Raw genomic sequence first — 15025 nt, forward strand, 5'->3', positions numbered from 1 at the left:
TCAGCTTAAAAATGTCGAGATTTTTTGGTCCATATCACCCAGTCCTACTCCAAGCATGCATCAAAATTGACAAAAGAGCGGCTTCAGCAGTACAAAATTAAATCTCCGTAAGCTTTGTGTGAGTCTAAAAGCCAAATATGTCGGGGAATCTGTGGGCTCACCTGCAGAGAGCCTCGATCAGGAGAGGTTCTTGAAATCTGGTAAAATTGGAAGAACTTTTTGCAGGGTAGAGTGCGGAAATGTAACCAAACCAAAATCCTTACAGAGTCCCAACAAAGAAACCCTAACGCTGAAATTAAATCAAAATGTGCTTCAACAAAGTATCAATCGAAAGACGTTTTCACATTTTGTGCTGACAGATTTGTTCGTTTTGAGTTGAAATATTAAAACTATGTATCTTTTATGTGCACTTTGATGAAAAATAATAATATTTTAACTGCAGTGTGACACTCCGTTGTATCTTTTGTACACTAACCTCATTGATCCCTGGGCCTGTCATCTAGACTTATAGTACTTTTTTCATGATCAGTACTGTAATTGTAATTGCAAACTGCTGAGCATTAAAGGCGCTGCTGTTTGTACACACTCTGCTTCACAGCACAGCTCGCGTGGCTGCGCAGCAGATTGTCGCAGCCTGTCAGCACATGAGGCATCTCAGATGTGTTTTTCCTTTTATCCATCTCGCACGTGTTTGACGGAACAGATGCGCTTCCACTTTAAATCGATAAAGCCGCCTCTGCGAGTCACACTTCACTCCCTTTGGTGACCTAAACTCAATAAAATGAGACAAAAAAAACATCCTTCAGACACAGTGTCGGAGTTAAATCCTCGTCCTTCGGGATATTCAGGTATTTTCTCTTATCTCGTTTGTCCATAACACAAACTCTTAGGTGTTTTCTAGTTCTCTGTGCGCTTGATATGTATGAACAACTGACTTCAGTTGTCTTTATATAGCCCGTCTCCTTTCCTGGTTTTTATGGCGACCAGAAACTGTTTGGTCTGAGGGTCTGCAGGACAACCTTATAGATCTGATACGTTTGTTTATAATCTGTAGTTAAATCCACTGACTGAGCTGTGAATTTTACTGTCTAGTAGAGGAGAGATCTCTATTTTGAATTGTTTCCCCTTCAGTTTTTTACTCTTAAACTCAACAGATTATGTACAATATGTATATAAGTCACCTTAAATGTACATAAGTCATCTTAAATCTCTGCTTTATTTTTTTTTTTTCCTCTCGATCCACTGCATATATGTGGACGCACTGTATATACCCCACATAATTTCTGTCTCAAACACAAGGGTTTAATGAACAGGTTGCCTCTATCCGATTTGTGATGTTTTGACACTGCAACAACTACGCTATAGTTTCTGATCCACTTTACCACCTCTTAACCTTCTAAAAAAAAATAATGTTATGTTCCATTAAACAACAGTCACCAAACTTACAAGGGGCACTGAGAGCCTGAATGCAGGGAGCTTAAATAATTAGCTAACACTTATTGCGCTTCAGTCAATTCTCTATTATATGCATATTGGGATTCAAGATATCGCGATGACGATAAATTTGCAATATATTGTGCTGCCCCAATTCCAACCTCTCTAAAGCTATCGTTGCAAGCTAAAAGGATGCTGCCACATTGGTAAAATTTAAACTTTTATGCTCCAGGGAATAATCACAACAATATGTCGCTGTATGACTTCAGTTGATTTGTCCGTCCTTCCAGTGTCTTTCACTTATTAGACATTGGATCGCAGGAGTAAGAGGTCCATGAGGGAAATGCAGTCCTCCCTCTTACCAGCCACGCTCTCTAAATTCCTCCAGGGTTTCCCCCCACCATATTTATAAGCCAGGCAAGCCGCCATGCTTTACTGCTCCCCCCGCGCCAGGCTAAGCTCCCCTTACTTGTTGAGAACGTGAAATATTGACAGTAAATGTTTATTTGAATCGAGTTTACGTAGACATGATTATCCTCATATAAGCCAAACATTCATGGTATGTTCAAATAATCACGCGTGATACCACCTGTGAACAACAAATGTGTCCTTTTCTGTTGTAACCCACTAACTGAACGATGGAGTAACAACACTCATCTCTCACTTTATACCAAAAGTAAAACATTACTATTACCACGTCTTGATGTTTGGAAGTGAGTCACTGTCTGCTCTTCCAGCTGAATGCGCACGTTCGATACAGAAGAGAAATTCTGGCACCGCATCTGTCATGCTTTAACGCACGAACAATCAGGGCTGGGTATCATCCAGGATGAGACGATTCGATACAATTTTCGATACAAAGCTCACGATACAATACGATTCTCGATATACCTCAGCTTGATTTGATTTGACTCCAATATCGCTATTTTTTATTTTCAAATTAATGCTCAGTCATTCAATCAACAAAACCAGCCAAATATTCTATTTATGTTCAATTTATTGAACACTGACATATTAACAGGAAAACAAAGTGCATTTGTTTCAATGCATTTATATATGTTGGGACTCTGCACGCTCTATGTCTCCTGGAGTGTATGCTTACCTGCGTGTGCAAGGGCTGAGCGATATGGACCAAAAATAATATTGCAATATTATCTCAATACGTTGTTTTTTTTTCATAAAGTTTTTTCATAAAGTAATCATAATGGTATTCTTTTTGATCCATTGTATATATGAAGATTCACTGTATATAACTGAATGCACCTTCCCTACTCTGCACCTTCTTGTATGAGCCAATGTGACGAGTGAATTTCTCCATTGTGAGATCAATAAAGACTATCTTATAAAAAAGGCATCTCTGAATCAAAGCTTTATCCCAAATGTCTCACAGGCCCATTTTTAACAAACAGCTGTAGATAAATGAGAAACAGCTGAAAAATAACCTACCGAACTACATAAAAGTATAATTATAACGCACCTTGATATAAACAATATAATCTCAATATTTTAAAAATCGCGATATATTGCCCAGCCCTAGCGTGCATGAACGCACATGACTCCGTGTGAGTCTGAGTGACTGACATAGGGAGAGCTGAAAGTAGTGTAATGCAACCATATAGGGAAAGAAATAGCTTAGCATGTGGTCTGGTGCTAGAAAATAAGAAAGGCTAATATCCATCCATCCATCCATCTTCTAACATGTTTAGTGCCTATCTCCAGCTGTCAATGGGGGAGAGGCGGGGTGCACCTGGACAGGTCGACAGTCTATCGCAGGGCAAAAAAGGCTAATATATTTAATGAAAATAACTGAGAACACGTACAGACGTTTAAATAATTTACTAGGTGCCGTGATCTTCTTGAGGGGGCAGTCTCACTGGGGTGGCGGGTAGACGCCCCCTTGGACAATTGGTAGGGGAAATACTGCCTTCCATTCCTGATAACCGCACTGGACATCCATGTATCAGCAGGATAAGCTATCATTAGCAGTAGCAACCCGGCCAGAACACAGTGCCGAATAAATACACAAAACTTAACGAAGCCTCAAAGCAGATAGTTTATTTGCTCCTCGAATCATTAATTGAATCGTGATAGCCCTACTCCAAAGAAATCAGAATAACACAACTCAACAGACTGACAACAGACGTCAAGGAAAAACCTAAACAAACTTCCGATAATCATAACAATCTTATGCAGTTAAAACCACTAATAAACCCAAAGTGAAGAGATTAAACCACAACTTTCCAGCCAGGGGCTTTAAAGCTGTGCTCATGACCTCCCTCGGTTACCAACAAGCACACACACCGACGTCACGTGACTAACTGGAAGGCACAGAGCCACTTATGGAGACGAGCCATGAGTCACTCCGATGCTGATATCACCGCCACCATTCCCATCAACCCTCTCCCCCGTGGACCCTCGCTGAACGCTCCGCAGGGATCCACAAGATGGAAGGAAGCTCGCCCGTAATGTCAAACAGAGAAGACTGTCGTCACCGCGCAATGAGTCAGATTTTTATAGGTTCCTCTCAGGGGAGCAAAAACTGCCTCAGTAAAAAAGGAAAATAACAGAAATTAGTAGAAGATTTAACAGAAGGGGTTGTTGTTGTTTTTTCCTTTTATGATGAAGTAAAACAACTTGTGCTGTATCTTTGCCCTACAGGAACCAGCTGGGACTTGTGATGTGCAATGTTTTTATGTTCCTTATAATATTGTTTTTACCACTTCACTGCCCTTACACCTGCCTCCAAATATTTCAGAAAATAGAATTTGGTGAAAATTCTGTAGAATGTGGTAATCATTTTTGAGAAATGACTTGATTATTCACCAGAATAACTGATAGCATAATTTGTGACAGCCTTATCTTATTTTTATTATCATTCAGGTTGACGATAAAGGGTCTATGTTTAAACAGTATGAGAAAAAAAGACGCTATTTAAAGGGAAACTATTTTCTACAGTAGCAGGAAATGTACAAAAAGACAGCTGTTTACAGTCACTAATCCTAACCGCACTAATCGCTGACACAGAATAGTCAAACAGGAAGCCCAGAAACTAGCTTGGTTGATGGCATGATGGTTTAATACAATCTTAAAATAATGTTTAATTTAATTAGACTAACTTGCCAATTTGTTATCATCATGACAAATGAAGAATGTTCATTTATATTTTTCAGGCAGAGGATGGCAATTCTTGTCCTACGGGCCAAATGCCTTCCGTATTGACCAACCCTGAATGTGTCATTAGCCGGCTCCTGCAGCATTCTGTGACACGCTGAGGAGATAATTCAGCTATCTGACTAAAGTGTGGTGAAGCAGAGACGCATCTGAGACATGCTAGGACACCGGTCCTCCAGAACTGAAATTACCCATCTCAGCTTCAAGGACATAATCAAAATCCTTCAACTCCAATCATGAGGGTAATCTCACAAATTAGCGGATAAAATTAGATATTTAGCTTTATGAGGACAGACAGCCACACATCAAAGTAGTCTCTGTGACTTCCTGTTTGTTTCAGTGTGAAATGAAAAGTATTTATATGAGAAATCATATAAATACTCAACTCGCATTTTTGCACAATATCACAAAAAAACATTTTCTATAAAAATGAGACCGATTTTACAATCTTATAAACCTGATGGGCATGTTCTCCTGTCTTTCCCATCCTGAACAGTGGCAAAGAGTCGAGGGAAACTGGTTTCTGTGTAACTTCCTATTTATGCCTCAAAGGAACAAAAAGCAGAGGATGAATAATTAAAATGTTCCTCAACATTACAGGTACAATCTGAAAAACGCTTCACTCATATTTACTTTGAAGGAATTGTTGAAGACACGGATTGTAGCAAATGTTTAAAAAATGTTGGGTTTTTCTACATTTTTTGGGTTTAGGTTACACTACTGCAATAAAAGATCAATTGATCTTAAGGGCTTTTAACAAACACTTTTACCATGAACAAAAGCCACAGCTAATAACTGCATTTGGCATCCATATATCGGCAGGCCAGGCTATCATTAGGGGTAGCCACCCGATCGCAACACAGTGTGCCGAATAGTTAAACACAATTTAACGAAACCTTGAAGCAGATGATTTGCCTTGCTGAAATTTAGGAATCAGTCGATGAATCTCGGCAGCCCTAAAGCCAACCTTAAGTCTTCTTTCATTATCAACTCCCACACTGAAGTGTTTTGTTATTTTTAAGTGCATTGTATTGCCACAAACGTATTGTGCCGTCACTAACTGGGAAAAACATGTCAGGTCGGTCAATTTTTAGACAATTTCTAATTGCTGGTTGATTAATCAGAGCTTTTCCATGTTAGATTGTTGCTGACATTAACATAAAACATCCAGATTGGAGAGCTGTGAGTCCATTGAGAAATACTTAGATTCAAAGAAAATCTTACCTTGGAATATGTACCTGCAAGTAATAAATGCAAAATGAATTGGTCTGAATAAGCAATGATGCCATGCAATCCATTGGTATATGAAATAGAGTAGCGTTCTCTTTTCATGTTTTTTTTTATTATTTTCTATTTGAAAAAAAAAAAAAAAAAACATTTGCTAATAGAACCCATGATAAAACATTTCTGGATATTCCTATATCTGAAATATTTGGACACAGGTGTAAAGGGCAGTGGAGTAATAAAAAATAAACATTATAAAAAGGAACATAAAACAGTGCACATCACACACCCAGCTGGTTCCTGTAGGGCAATGATACAGCACAGGTTGTTTTACTTTATCATAAAAGCAAAAGGGAAAAAAAACAACAACCCCTTTCTGTTAAATCTACTAATTTCTATTATTTTCCTTTTTACTGAGGCAAACCCATACAACCATAAAGATAAAGCTGGAGCGCTGCATGGACAGCCAACCATACCACAAAGGGCCCAGCAAACAAGCCACAGCAATGAAACAGATCAGCTGAGTGGCTGCAGCGACTGGAACATTAACAAGATATTTATTGATACCGCAACTGCCGCCTTACGAGATGAGGAACTAATAAACGAAAAGCAGGTAGCTTTGAGAAGAAACAAGTAGAGACTGAGCTCCCAATAATTTCCCCTCGCTAAGCCTGCTGCTGCTTCTCCTGAAATCTGCTGACAAATAAAGGAAGGCGGGGGGGGGGGGGGGGGGGGGGGGGGGGGGGGGGGTTGGAGCCAGCGAGATTGGGTCCCTGCCAAAAGCAGAGGGGTAGAAAGAGCAAAAAGGAGGAGGACAGGTGGGAGGAGGAGGAGGAGTGATGGAGGACTGATCCATAGTTAAGTCTTTCCACTGCCATCGGGAGTTCATTAGCTTTGGAAAGGAGTGTCAGCAGGAGGAAAAGGATGAGGAGATGGTGGATAAACGCCTTGCCCTTCACTCCTCATGACCTCCGATACAACCACCAAGCTAAACTGCACCCACGTCTCCCGCTGACACTTATCCTCTTTTTTTCTTCTCATTTGTCTCCCTCCATCCTCAGCTAGATTCTTTTTCTTGTGTAACCACCAATCGATTTGTTCTCCTTCCCTCGCCACTTTTCAAAGTTCACCTCAAATGGTTTCTTAAGTTGCTTTATTATAATTATCGGGCATACCCAAAGAATGTTTTGCATTTAAACCATATCAATGTCAAAATGAACAAAAAGTTTGCCCCTTTCTTTAACTGCACTTCTTTCTTCCACTCAACTTTCCATTGATATAGTTGGATGGAGCGCTTTGAACAGCACCATTCTTTACCACTGACCCTTTGTGACTTACACTTCATTAGGAGGGTTTGACTCTGTAAGCCGTAACATGGTCGTAACATAACATTTTGGTACAAAAGTTTTTCTTATTGGTCTTATTTAATATTGTCATTTCCTGAGATATTAGGTTGAGGGTTATCTTGAGCTATAAGCAAAAATCATCACCGACTAATACGTATAAAAAAAAACTACAAACAAAATATCAATTTCACTTTTTGAATTTACTGAAATTAAAGTTTTAATGGTATTTTGTTTTATTAAGATACTTCTGTACAATATGTTTGCATTTAAAAAAAATAAATTTAAAAAAAGGATAGAAATGTAAATAAAAGGTTTGCACACTTTTTCCCTCCACTCAACTTTCCATTAATATGCTTGGATACAACACTAACCAGCACAGCCAACCTTTTCAGCAATAACCTTTTGTGACAGATGATTATTACCCTAGAACATAGAAAGTACTCCTGGATCAATGTGTGCTTCTGTGCTTTCTGTGTCTCTGCTCTGTCTTCTCTAAGCCCCAGTGGGTCGAGGCAGATGATCATTCACACTGAGCCTGGTTCTGGTTCTGCTGGAGGTTTTCCTTCCAGTTAAAGGAGTTTTTCTTTCCACTGTCACTTCATGCATGCTCAGAATGAGGGATTGCTGCAAAGCCATCAACAATGCAGACTACTGTCCACTGTGGCTCTACGCTCTTTCAGGAGGAGTGAATGCTGCTTGCCAGAGACTTGATGCAACCTGCTGGGTTTCCATGGAGAGGAAACTTTCTGGCCAACCTGTCTGGATGATTTGGTTGAATTTGACATTGTAAAGTGCCTTGAGATGACCTGTTGTGAATTGGCGCTATATAAATAAAATAGAATTGGCTTAACCTCCTTGTAGGGTCTGTCAGTGGCTGTTCACTGAACACCTGACGAGTCAGTAGCTTAGATGTCTTATGAACAAAATATGAGTTTCACTTTTTGAATTTTAATAACACTGCTTTGCCATGGTAGTTTGACTTATTTAGATTCACCTGTACGGCATGTTTTTGCATTTAAAGTTGTAGCAAGCAAAAAATAAAAAAATAAAAAAGGGACGGCAATTTTTATTAAAGGCTTATTCCACTCTTGGATCAGCAAATGTTTACAGCAGCAAAGGAAGGTCAGACTCTGGCATATTGCTTCTTTCTGTTGTTTGCCCAGCCTCACTCTCCTCACAAAGCTACACATCCATATTCCTAAATCTCATCCCATCTGGAGCTCAGGAAGCTTCTGTCAGCCTGTCCGCCAATGTGCTTACGTCGCTCAGACTTTAAGATCTGATTACATGTGTCAGTGATATCAGGTAGTGACAAAGATAGAGAGATCTGTACACCAGGAAGGATACAGTGAAAATACCAAGAGTGTCATAAAATCTAAATAGTTCCTGATACACAGCTTTTATTTTTCTCTTTATCCACAGGGAAACAAAATGTGGCCTGATGACATAGAAGCAGCATCATGTATAGACAAAAAGCTTTGTTTGCATGCAACAGAATTTAAAAAGGAGGAAGAGCAAGAGCTTTAACCTGCAGTGCCATTTATGAACACTAGGGGAAAGACGTGTGATGGTGAATATTTTCCTCAGAAAGTGCAATAATGTTTGTCAAATCCATACATCAAAATAAGTAGCTGGAAGATGAAACCATATTTGAACAGAACCATGAATTTTCCCCAAGAGAATAGTGCCCCATCTAGTTTAAAGCTGATATTTTAGTCCCCATTTGAGAAACAATATTTATCCTAATAGGCAGAATGCATCACCCCTTTTATAGCTTACCAGCTGTAGTTTTAAAACAGCTACACCGTGATTGTCACTGTTTACTAAGTAGAAAACTAATAAACATGCCTCCTTTACTTTGTGGGTTTTAGTGCATAAAGCAGTGGTGAGAACGAGTAAAACAGGATGTTACATCACGATTCCTCAAAATCTCTGTTTATCCAGGTTTTCAAATGCTTTCAAATCTCCACTATAGAAAGCATTTGTCTCTCAACCAAAACAAAAAATAACATTTGCATATGAAAACAAGGTGCAAACATATTGCTAACCACTGCATTTATTTGACTGCATTTATTTTTATTGTATAGACTAGTACAACTATAATTTTCAATGTAAATGGAATGTAAAAGACCAAGAAATGTTATGCATTCTACCAATACCATAAACATACAGACAATTTTAACATCTGAATGTAAAAACAGATGCATTTTCCATAAGAAAATCAAAAGAAGTGAAATATAAGGTCAGTGACGTATGCTTTAATGATGTGATGAAAGATTTTACTGTGAAAAAAAATAAGTACTTTTACTCCGTATAAAGACGCAAGAACATCTGCTTTCCCAGAACAGCCATTGCTGCCAGTCAGAACCCATTTATCCCTCATCAGCAGAGATGAGCACAGACTTTTAAACAATCCACAAATAGCGAAGGATGAGCCACGCTGACGCAGAAGGGAACAAAAAAAAGGGGGTCTGAATTAAGACGCCCCATCCCCTCTGCATGTTAACCCTGACATCGGCGCCCGCCCACTCAACACCATGTTAACATGAACACGGACACACAAGAACACGCTAATGAGGCTTCAGGGTACAGCAGGGTCATCAACTGGGTGAGAGGACAAACACATCGCCTCGAGAATTTAGTCTACTGTCCCGTTATGGCTGGCTTCATGATGCATTAATTAACAGATACAAATATACAACTCTGTGCAAAAGTCTTAAGTCATTGCTCTTTTTCTTTTTTCCTTTAAAGTGGCTTCCCAGACTTGTGCAATGTTTTAAATCTACCATTATTGATATTTATGCAGGCTTTCCTAAGTTTTTTTAAACTTATTTTTTTCTGTTTATTTGGGTTTGACTTGGTCTGCTTTCCTTTAACTTATTTTCTGCCAAAAAAAAAAACACGGGCCATTTTCAAAATTAATTTTATCCTTTTTAGTCCGTGCATGTTTTAACTATGCAATCTTCTCGTTATGAATTATATATGAAAAACAATAAACAAGTGGTTATTTGATTTTTGTTTTGAAATTCCAATTAATAATTCACATACAAGGCGTGTTTCCTTTTTGTGGTCAAAAACAGACGAGTTAAAGTTTTACCTGCTTTCTTTTCATATTCAAAATAATAAAAACTAAATCTCCAGCAAAAATTAAGACTTCCCCCTCATCTTTCACAATCCTAAGCAGACATCCAACCCTGTGACTGTAGGGGTCGCTGCTTCTTCTGTACACCTGAAAGATGCTGTCCCACTTTTTATTTTTGACAACATAGATGAACAAGAACATATGGAATAAACTCCTTAGTAAAGTTTGGATGATTCAGAAGAGTAATGGTAATTTTAACACATTTTGTCATATTGTGAGGCCAATGGGGAAAACACTCCTACTTTTAATGGTCGGTAAGGTCAAGGGTCAAAGCCTAGACTTTAATGGCACAAATGGAGGTATCTGAATATTAAATAATCATAATTCTCATTTCATTGCTGAGAAAAAAATTAAACCAAAATCAAAATCCTGCTCATCTGTTGTTGACCACAAAAAAGGAAAATACCTTGTTTTGATTTTAATACTTTGTACTAAATGGATGTTAAACTGATATTATACCAAAACAATTCAAAAGGTATTTTCTCCAGGAATTGTTTGTTTGTTACCTCGGTCCAATTCAGTTTATCTATAAAGCGACAATTCATAACAAATATCTTAAGTCACAAAACAAACAGACCCAACTTATGCAGAAATGTATAGCCGGTTCAACACAAACATATGGACAGATTTAAAGTTAATTACATACATTCTGATTGGCTACAAAACAATGCAGTCAACCTTTGTTTTTTGTTTTTTTTAAGCCAATTGGTAAAAATCAGTAATTTGCATCGAGTCCGTATCTTTGCAGCAATCCCTTATACTGAGCATGCACAAGGCGACAGTGGAAAGGAAAACAAATCTCGAGCACAACCTGGCTCAGTGCGAGAGGCCATCTGCCACAACTGACTGGGGAGGTTAAAGAAGACAAAAGGACTAAATAATTATATTGATCTCATACTTGATATTCTCAGTTTTGCCAAAATTGATATTAAATATCCATATGTTAAAAAAACAGCCTTTCTTAGAGTTTACTTTAACGTAAACTCCAAGCTGAACTCCTTAATGCCCTTGGATCACAGCAGACATACAACCGAAAAGTGTGAAGAGTTGTCTTAACAACAAAGTGCACCATAAGCTCACCTCACATCAGTTTAGACTAAACGTTGCACATAACACAACCAATACTCGAACGTTCTGGAACACTTTGTAAGGGAGTAACAACCTAAATAAAAGTTACAAATGAGCTCCTGTTTGTCCAAAATTTACATTAGCTGGTATCAACATCAGAGGTTTAGCAGCAGGATATTGTAAAAACACAGCATCCAGGTTCCATTGGGAACCATACATTTCAAAAAGTAAAAAAAAAACAACAACAACAGGCCAAAGGAACTCCAGCCTGTTGTAGATAGCATCCTCCTTAGATGCAGTAACCAGACCGCTGAACACACAAACACATTCACAAATCCCTCCCATCCATTGGTTCCCAGCCGTCTCACATGACGCACATTTCCAAATCTGCCCTGCAGGCATCTAAATCCATGTGTCGATACATAGGCGCGTGTGTCTCAGAGGGGGATTGAGGCTACGCTTGGCATGACGTCAGACCTCCATTCATGAGCAGCATCCCTTCTCCTCCCGTTCCTCCTCCCCTTCGTCATCACAGCGTAGCTGCTAATGTGATACAACGCACCACGTGGCGGTCCTTACCCCCTTTCCTAACCAATCAGAGCTTGGCGATTAACGGGGCAGACACAGGAAACACATGATGCTACACCTCCACATGTCAGGCTTAAGAGGTTTTTTCCACATGACGTCTTCTCGAAGAGTCAGATCATGGGCGTTATCCTACGGCAACCAGGAGAAAGGTGCTGGGCTAAACGGTTGGGAATGGGATGGCTAACGATGGACAGGCTGGGATATGGATGGTTGGTTGGGAAGGTTGACATCATATGGGAAAGAAATGGATGCAAAAATAGGAAGAAGCCCCGTCACCTGGCTGGAAACCACCAAGTAAAACCAAAACAAGATAGTGCCACATCAGGAGAGCTGGGTAGGACTGAGCTAGGGGGATGGAAAGAGAGGTAGAGAGTGTTGTTATGCCCCCACACACCATGACTCATCTCCAGTTTCATACCCAGCGAGAGGAGGGTTGTGCGTATAAGCTTGTCAGGAAGAGAGACGGTTTTAAAGAGCACACAGATGCTGTAGCTGAACACGGCCTCAGAGATGGGGAGTCACGGTGTGTCTGTGTGTAGAAGATGTCTTTGCATGACAATGATCGGTGAGAGCTGCATGAGGAGGGCTCCTGTCACAACTGGGAACATTTAACACATTCCCAGGAGGATTCCAGCCTTAATTGATGCAAGGCTACCACCACCTTCAGCTAAGCCTAAAAAAAAAAAAAAAAAAGGACGGCGCTGGCACTAATAGAAAGATATTATGCCCCTTAATGATTCCCCTGGTAGTTCTCACGAGTAGGTGGTCATAATGCAGAGCTGAAAACCACACATGGTACAGGGGAGGGGAGGCAAATGCTCCACTTAAACCCCATTAATCCTGCTTACGTCTGCACCATCACCATCTGCAACCAAATGTCAAGTACAGGGGTTTGTTGTTGTTTGATTCAGGTACACACACACACACAAACACACACACACAGGCACACTGATCCAGGCCTGACTGAGGAGGTAAACAACAGCCACTCCCCCCTCTCCCTAAGCCAACCGGAGCTGCACAGCACGAAGCAGAAGGAGGGAGGGAGGGAGGAAGGAAGGAGGGTGATGGAGTCAGAGGAGAGGAGTTGCTCTAATTTCTAGATGTGTGCATGTGTGAGCTTGCGTGCTCAGCCTCCCTAAACGCAACACAACCACCGCTCCCCGCTGCACACATTTCCAGATTTCCAGCGAGAAATTATAAAAAGGCGTGCACGTCCCCCCCCCCAAGAGGCTGCTGCTAAAATGTTACACGCCACCCCCCCTCCTCTGCGCGCACCTCTCATCCCACATGCATGCATGCATGCATGCATACGTCTAGACATGCGTGGCTTGTTTTCTCCACATGTGCATGCGAGTTACAACGCATATTCCGCGTAGCGGTGCAAAAAAAAAGAAAAAAAAATGTACAGTAAAATCTGCTGCAACCGCGCGTAAAAATCAACTTGGCCACTCTCCAACATCGGCCAAGTTTATCCGGTTAGTTCATGTCTCCGCTTGCCATTTTATTTTTTTTGTCAACCCCCCAGCAAAGCAACACCTAAGATTAATATCCGCTCCTTATCCGCGACCTGCAAAAGTGCGCACTTAGCCGCTGGCCTACCGCTGACAGAGCTCAAGCAGCAGCAGCAGCGAAGTGGACTTCAGAGGTCCTGAACGCAACACTTGAGTTATATCATGCAGCCTCTCTCCATATTAAGGGTGCAAAACGTTGCCCTTACCTTGATTGCAATCAGCTTTGGGTACACAGACGTCCTCGGTCCGGGATTAGATTTAGGAGATCATTTGGAGCAGGCACATGTAGTTTAACAGCAGAGGATTGGTGCTGCCAAACATCCCCCCACCCTCCCCTTCTCCACACGCACACCCCGGACACTTAAACCACGCAGGGTGACAGGACTGTCCCTCTCTTCTCCCGTCCTCCCCTCCCCTTTGCGGTGCGTGTTGACAGCGCGTCAGATCCGCAAAGACCGAAGAGTCCAAATCCAAAATGTATCAAACCCCCCCACTCTTAAAAAAAAATAAAAAAAAAACAGGCAGAAAAAAAAGTGCTGTTTCTTAAGTCAGTGAGAACCCAAACACAACGCTATCTATCACCCGTGTGCCATGCGTCGAGAAACGCAACATGGAAAGCATGTCGCATTTTGCAAAAAACATTCAGAAAAAAAAACAAAAAACAGTCCAAGCGTGGAGTAGAAATCCGGCTGTTTTCCTCCTTAGAGCCAGCAGTAGGAGAAGGAGGCTGGAGAAGCAGAGGAAAGCGGGTGAATAAGGAGAAAAAAGGATAAAAAGCGGTGATATATTTCCATAGGATGAGTCAGAAAAAAAAGACTGCAAGCCAGTATCGCTACGGCGCTTCTTGAGAAATAAAACCCCAGAGATCTGATCGTCTCCACTTGCTGCCCTCGCTTTGCCTTGCCTCCTCTGGCCGGTGAATGCGTGCACACACACCGCTCTGCACAAATGCACAGGCGGGTCTAGTCTTGCAACGTCTCCCCACCTCTTGTAGAGAAAAAAAAAAAAGAAAGAAAGAAAATAGAAAAAAGAAAGGAAAACGACGACAGCACAGAAGGGAAGGCAGGGGGGAAAAAATCCGATCTTATCATCTGCTTGAAAACTATTTTGGCGCCATATTTATGGCGTACTTTCAATTCACGGTTACAGAAGAACTGTACTTCCTACTCTGACAAATGTGAGGTCACAGCGCCCCGCAGAGGAGAGGCCGGGTATTGCAAAAGTACTTTTTTTTTTTCTCATTTTATCACTACACACCCAGACACTCCAATGTATTTTTTTTATTGGGATTTTATTTCATAGACCAACACAAAGCAGTGTGTGATTGGGAAGTGTAAGGGCAAAAAATATTTGTTACCAGCTTTACAAATCTAGAATCTGACATTTTGTTCATTCTTAGCAAAATTCTATAAAATTTTATCTATATAGTGCCAATTCACAACGCATGTCATCTCAAGGCACTTTACAAAGTCAAATTCAATCAAATCATCCAGACAGATTGGTTTAAAAAGTTTCCTATATAACAAAAACCCAGTAGATTG

The 15025-nt window shown here is 40.5% G+C and overlaps 1 protein-coding gene across 1 annotated transcript in view; it reads right to left on the reverse strand.

Moving 5' to 3' along the window:
- Window positions 1-13938, reverse strand: part of jade2 (jade family PHD finger 2) — a 235921-nt gene extending 221983 nt beyond the window's left edge. The window contains exon 1 of the mRNA XM_012881493.3: window positions 13691-13938. The gene's annotated coding sequence lies outside the window, so the exon portion shown is untranslated. The remainder of the gene's footprint in view (window positions 1-13690) is intronic.
- Window positions 13939-15025: the final 1087 nt, after the last annotated feature.

The sequence above is a fragment of the Fundulus heteroclitus genome, chromosome 11 (assembly GCF_011125445.2).
Source record: "Fundulus heteroclitus isolate FHET01 chromosome 11, MU-UCD_Fhet_4.1, whole genome shotgun sequence".
Classification (NCBI taxonomy): Eukaryota; Metazoa; Chordata; class Actinopteri; order Cyprinodontiformes; family Fundulidae; genus Fundulus; species Fundulus heteroclitus.